This window comes from Apus apus, chromosome 8 (genome assembly GCF_020740795.1).
Source record: "Apus apus isolate bApuApu2 chromosome 8, bApuApu2.pri.cur, whole genome shotgun sequence".
In the NCBI taxonomy this organism is placed as follows: Eukaryota; Metazoa; Chordata; class Aves; order Apodiformes; family Apodidae; genus Apus; species Apus apus.
The window spans coordinates 20,090,045-20,096,979 of NC_067289.1; the positions used below are offsets into that span (position 1 = coordinate 20,090,045).

General features: G+C 37.7%; 2 long non-coding RNA genes across 3 annotated transcripts in view; one reads left to right on the forward strand and one right to left on the reverse strand.

The window, feature by feature from the left end:
* Positions 1-2,419, reverse strand: part of LOC127387959 (uncharacterized) — an 18,071-nt gene extending 15,652 nt beyond the window's left edge. For both annotated transcript variants that reach the window (XR_007890253.1, XR_007890254.1), the window contains exons 1-3: positions 2,240-2,419; positions 2,027-2,125; positions 975-1,032 (exon numbers count right to left, since the gene is read on the reverse strand). This is a non-coding gene — a long non-coding RNA (uncharacterized LOC127387959). The remainder of the gene's footprint in view (positions 1-974; positions 1,033-2,026; positions 2,126-2,239) is intronic.
* The window catches only part of LOC127387961 (uncharacterized), a 10,026-nt gene extending 4,977 nt beyond the window's left edge, over positions 1-5,049 (forward strand). The window contains exons 2-3 of the long non-coding RNA XR_007890256.1: positions 3,253-3,559; positions 5,025-5,049. This is a non-coding gene — a long non-coding RNA (uncharacterized LOC127387961). The remainder of the gene's footprint in view (positions 1-3,252; positions 3,560-5,024) is intronic.
* The last annotated feature ends 1,886 nt before the right edge of the window (positions 5,050-6,935 follow it).

Sequence of the window (6,935 nt, forward strand, 5' to 3'; positions counted from 1 at the left end):
TGTGATTTGTGAATGCTCCTACCTGATTCTGTAAATGCTCACTCACCTGTTTGACCTTGCCCATAACACCTCACTTAACCCATTGAAACAGATGGAAAATTCCCTGTCATTTACAGGAGAACCAAATCATACTCAACTGGTACAAAAAATTAAATTCAGATTCAAAACTATTCAGGATAGGCCATAAAAGTCCTAGGTTGGAAGTTACTTTGGAATTTCCTCTTCCATTTCAGTGTTAATTCTGGATTAAAACTATCATATTTTGCTGCTCTCATCCAGATTTTGTTTGAGGTACCATTAATGTAACTCATCAGCCAATTTTCAAATAATGTAGCTTTAATACAGGAACTGAATCCTACCATTGCACCTTTTAGCAGGAATCCTTGTAAGTGTCACTAAATATAAAGACAACACTATTTCCCGGAGTAAGTGGTGATGCAGAAGTACTGTGTTGGAAGAATAGCTCTCAGTGTGCAGGTACTATCTCTTTTGAGCTCTCTCTTGGTTATCTCTTTTTATTCCACACAAGAATGGTATTAATAGCCTGGAGCTATATCTGTGTGCCCTTTCAATCAGAAAAATGTCTTGATTTGTATACTCATATAGCACAGGCCAAGCTGAAGTGAGAATTTATTTCCTGAAGAAAGCAGATTTAATGTGAAAGGTGATCCTCAAAAGTTTCACAATTTCAGTTGCCTTGGATAAGCACCAAGAAATGTAGCTGCTTATTCAAGTGGGTCTACCATGCATCTGAGAGCTATACAGTCAGGGATGACAGGGAGGAATGTTCTGTACACAGGCCCCCATTTTCAAGGCCAGAGTACATATTAAAAGTATTAAAGGAAGATTAATATGATAACTGCCAAACCCACACTTTCTGTACTGCGCTTTGCATTGCTTTGTCATCCAGAAGTCTGCCCTGCTCAGAGCCTGCAGCTCCAGTCCCTCAATAGTTACATGACACCTCCACCTACCTTACTTAGAATTGGCAATCCTCCAATTCTGAGACCCCCAGATCCTTCTGAACCTCAGCTGCATAATTCAGTTTGTGCAGAAAAAAAAAAAAAAAAGAAGAAGAAGAAAAAAGAAAAACATCAGTATTTAGAAGATATGCACCTCTTTTTTTAACATAAAAAAAAAAATTGTGGCAACAAAAATATTTATTGGAAAGTTAAAAGTAATCTTCAGTTTTCCTAGCTATATATTAATTCTTTATCTTAATTAACATAATTCCTGAATCTTGAAATGAGTGTGAAAATAGGCAAAGGATACAGAGTGTAAGTAGCACAAGCATCACCTTATTGGTTGGAGTGCTGAGAGTGCCCACAAGGATGCTGCACTGAGAATGCTCCCCAACATGAAAGAGACCCACAGGAAAACAGCTATTATCTCAAGTAATCTTCAGCCAAAGGATGTGTCTATGAAACAACTTTTATAGACCTTTGGTAATTCAATACCTCAACCTCTGGTCACCAAGCTGCTAGATCAGAAAATAAATGTTCTTAAGCCCCTCTGCAATACCACTTTTGTATAACAGAGGGCACTAAAATGTATGGTACACAGCAAAGGATGGATTAGTATGTGACCTAACGAGTATATGAACAAAAGAGAGGGAAAATCATTGCATCACCTTTCTCTAAGTTCCATTTATCCATGAAATAACTATTGCATTCATATTTGCATTTCCATTACACAGAATAGCCTACCTTCTCACTTACCAGCACAATGGTGTTATATTTATTTAAGCTGGCTGGTTTGCTTTTCACGGCATGACCAGCTGGTAGAAAAATAGGATTCAATAATGTGAACATTTCACAGTAAATAAATTGCATTAATACAACAATATAAAAGCTGTGCTCAGCAATTTCTCTAGGACAAGGTCTGTTCTAGAACTACACAGGCAGCTTTCTAAACACTTGAAGGACTATGAAGGTTACATCTTGTTATGAAAAATAATACAAAAATACGTTGTAGTATTTCCACTTAGGAGTTTGTTTACTTGCTTCTCCCTATTGAAATGAGTTACCTGCTTAAGTAACTTCCAAGCAGAGTATTTCTGTGGCTCTATTTCTTGCTCATTTTCACTGTTGCAGGCTTCTCTGTAAAATCTTGCAGTGACTAAAGACTACACAAGGAATAGAAAAGCACAGCCATTAACTGAATTTGTAAGCCACTCCATGCAGAGATCACCCCCCAAGAAAGAACTCAGAAAGGTTTTGTAGGTGTTACATGTTTTGACCTGATTTGCTTGACAGATTTAGCATCCGCTGTGCAGAATTTCATCTCCCCTGTGGGTTGTTGTAGAGGATAAATATTCTTTGCTCCATTTCTTTGAGCTGTCAGAGACAATGAGCCTCCCCTCCTCCTTCTTTGGTCTTCTGTGATTATAGGGTAACCACAGTCAGCAAACAGCAAAACCTCTGCTCCTACATCCTAAGCAGAAAAATTCTGATCAGTAGTCTGTCACCTTTGCTACTGATGGACCTTTTGTAAAGGAGTTACAAACTAGCTACAAACATCTGAAAATAAAGGAGAGAGTCAACTAATGTCATGATTGCTGCTCCTTATGTCAAGTGATATGAATTAACAACAACTGCTGCCCTTTGGCTCTTAATTTGTTTTAATTGAGTGAATGGTGAGGCTTTGTGGCAAGCGAGCACTTCCAGAATGTGTTCCTTTGACTTGTATCTTCTCTGTCCCTTTGCTGGCAATAAATACAATCTGTGCAACCCCCATGCTGTTCAGCAGCAATAACGCCCATCAGAGAGTGACAGTGCATTCCTTTGCTAGTACTCAAACTTGTTTGGACTTCACAGGAAAATTAATTTTTAATATATTGCTTAAAAATTATTTTACCATTTTGTTTGAATTACATAGAAACCCTGGATTCTTTCACTATGAATGGAAAATCAGTGGTGAAGGAAAGAACACAGTGAGGTCATGTCTTAGTTTGAAGAGTAACAAAACCAAAATGAAAATAAAAACACTTGCCTGCTTTTAATGCTCCCAGTCGTCCTCTTCCTCCTCGTTGTAACAAATGCAATATTCTTTTTTCTGATCTAGTATCTAGGAAAAAGAAAAAGACTCTTGAAAATGTAGTGTTTGAATATGGATTAGCATGTATTCTTCAGAAATCAATTAACTTTTTGCATGTTTTTAAAATACTTCAAACATTTAAGGTAGGGGGGGAAGAAAGAAAAAAAAAAAAAAGGAGGTGTTGTTTGTAACTCTTTGTATTATTTATTACTGCAGTGGAGTAATTTAGGACACTGAAACCAAATGGCTCCAGGGCTGTTGGCATATTCCTGGTTTGACGTTTCCAGCATCTGTAACTGTGGAGTGTGTGAGCAGTAATTAGTGGGCACCAGACCTGGCCACCTACCCTGAGACTTTTCCTCCATTGCAAGGCTGGTCACCTTCTGCTCCCATAGCCCTGAGGACTTCACATGCCTGTCCCAAAACACATTTCATCTGCAGTGTTGCAATCTGTGGGTCCGTCAGGAATAAACGTACAGAAGAAGGCTAAATGAGTTTCCAGACCTTCACAGCCTTTGATAAGGTAAGAAGCACCATGCAAACATGTTTACAGTTACATTTTTCTCCTGTTTGTCACTGTTCTGCTTTTTGTGATATAGCTGTGATGGATATGCACTGTCCCAAAAGAAAAGACATTCTGGAAACAACTTGATAGATCTCACATGTTCCCCAGTTTATTTTCTAAACTCATTTCATACTTATATACATAAGGTTACCTGTACTTAGGTCTAACATGTTTATATATTTTCTCTCAAGAAAAATATCATACCTACATTCTATACACACCCATTTCTGCAGGGCATGGGCACTCACAAGCAGCCATTGTTGCTATAGAGATAAATTTGGCATGGAGAACATCCAGAGTGAAAGAAGTAAAAAGAATGAAGAACACTTGCTATATTTGTATTTATCATTAGCAAGTCAACTAGAACCTGCATTCTCTGCTGATTACAATTAATATGAAAGGGTACTAATTATAACAAACAAAAACTTTCTCACACATTATGCATGAGCACTGAAGCACTGAGCTGATTTTATTCTCATCTTCCTTGATATCCACACAATAGCCAGAAAGCTTGAAAAAATTAAGCATAGTAAAGATCTAAATATGTAATTTTTCTTTTTAAGTCACTACTAAATTATAACCTGAAAAAATGGTGACATTTCATTGCCCCCCCTGTTTGTTTTTTTCATAGAGACTGAGGGATTTACGTAACTAGTTTTAATTATACATGATCTTTAAGCCTGTTTCTAAGCATATTCATCACCTCTTCTGCGATGATAAAATGCAGTTTGCCTCTTGGTATAGTCTGTAAAGACCATTTAAGTCAGAGCAGAATGGGTGCTGGAATGGCCCGAAGCTGCGTATGGGATTTAATCCAAGACCAGCACTCCCCAGGCTGACCTGGCTCTCCTTCCATTAAAGCTACTGAAGCTGTGTTAAGTGTCCCCAGGTGAGGATGTGGCCTTCAATTTTGGAGTAAGAAGAACCTACAGCATGGAGAAAGTTTTCAAGCATTCACTTTGAAATTTGAAACCTTCTGCAACAAACACTTTTTTTCCCATCACAGAATCCTCTTGACAGGTGACTCTTCTACTTACAGTTAAATAAATATTGAACACCTCTTCAAGGGATTTGCCTTTTTATTTTGAGCTTTTTAGAAAATTGATAAAATGACTAATTATTTAAATAATCAAGGTAATGAATATTTGATCACTAACATCAAAGTTGCAGACATAATTCAAGAGCTGAGGTATGTGCTTAATATTTCATTACTCATAACACAAAGAAAATTATAATTTCCTTGAAAATGTGTTTGTTAGAGGTATTCTTCCTCCACCTTTTGGAACAGTGGCATGGAGAAATATTGGTAATTAATTCAGATACAATTATCCAAACTTGTCATTGTGTTATTTGACAAGTTGTTGGATGAAACAAATTGGAGGTGGATTAAGGAAAATAACCTCAAATTTTGACATCTTCACAGCGCCAGTAATGATCTGAAGTCTGACACGGTGATTGATACCAGTTGCTGCACAAGCATAGAGGATGGATCATCCATTCACTGATAACAACATTTATTTTTTTCTGTTTTTCAGTGAGATGCACTGACGGGTAAGTATGGGACATTATCATTGCCCCTTCCTGAGAGTTTCTGCTTGCCTTTCTCTTCCCAAGATCTAGAAGATATGCCGGTTTAGTCCTAATCCCCTGTTCCCATTTAATCCCTCAAGGTTCAGCATCACAGCAAGCACTGACCATTAGCCAATACACTTTGACTTTGACATGATCTAATACTCAAACTGGAGATTGCCAGAAAACAAAACAACCATTTCCTTTTTTAATATTTCAAACATATCTGAAACAGTTCAGGGACCCTCTATCAAGAGCAGTTGCTGCCTAGAGAGTCACTGTCAGCTTTATAAAGCCCTGTGCATTTACCTGCCCTGACAAGTCGTTCATATCAAGATGCTTGCAGATAATTAAAATTATTAACTACTGTCTATCAAGATACAGAGAACTGCAAAGGCAGAAAGGTCACTTAACTGAGTCTGAACTGATCTTGGAATTCAGGTTTTGACTCTTCATCCTCCTTCTCTCTGCAGTTCCTGAAACAAATATCTTCATTGCAAAAGACCAAACACAGGCTCACTCAGCTACCTCTAAACACAGGTGCCTTCAGGACTGGGTTTGCTGTGCAGAGCCCTCTGCTCAGGCAGAACAGAACATAACAAGTGTAAGAGGGTACCGAGATAGCCAGGTAACATCCTCAGAGGTCAAAATCCAGTTAATAATCCCCCTTTAAATCCATTTAATATTTCTGATTCATTTTACTCTTTATTCTTACCAATTATACCTCTAGTCATGCATCTCCCACTCACTTTTTATCTCCTCTGTTAATTAGTTTATTAACTCATTGAGCATGACTCCAAGCTTCATTTGTTAGCAAAAATATTATGGATTTTGAGCATGATATTTAATTTTTTCTGGTCTGAATGTCCTCACTGTGCAGTATCTATCTCAGTGTCTGAGTGACACCGCTGTTCAGTGGACTGCAGACACCCAGCTCATTAATCTAAGGAACTGTTTACCAGTCATGTTCTCAAGTACCCCATCTCTTCTGGTGCACAGCAATAATATTTAGGTTCTCTACTTTCTTAAAGCAATATAGGAATATTTCAACCTATATACTAATCCAGATCCTTAGGCAGTAAATACATCTACTCAACTCCATTTATGTAGAGATATTTATAGGGTATTTTATCACAATACTCCATTGTTTAGTAGAGTTGGTCGTAAAATAAGAAAAATATCAAAAATGTATAACATTTTCAGTTCTGACTCTAGAAGCTTTTTTTTTTTTTTTAATGGTTACATACTATCTAAACCTTCCACTTGTATGTCCTGTTTGCTGAGAAACCTGATTTCTTTCTATTATTTTTTTTGGTCATCTTAAAAAGAAGAGGCCCCGCTCTAAGAGTTGACTAAAACATAAGGACTGGGCAGTCCAGGCAAAGTGTGCATACAGCCACACTCAACTAAGAGCACTAAGAGCAGCACTCTAGCTTCTTACAGTGCTGCTGCATCTGCTCTCTTTTATCTTACAATGCCTAAAAAATAGCTTTTTTTCCTGTCTGTGCCAGCACTGCCACACCAGGAGCTCAGGGGGAGCTCTTTACATGTGATCCAGCAGCTGCCTTTGGACACCACAGGGCCAGAAGCCCATTGATGGCAGGAGAGAGGGAGGTGGCACTGAGAGGGGTAACAAACTACAAACCCATACAAAATATACAAACCTATAAAAATCTATAAAAACCTGCCTGTAGAATTTGAAGCACTAATGTGATTAAAAAAAAAAAAAAAAAGAAATTCAAGGTTGTTTAGATGCAGCTAAAAC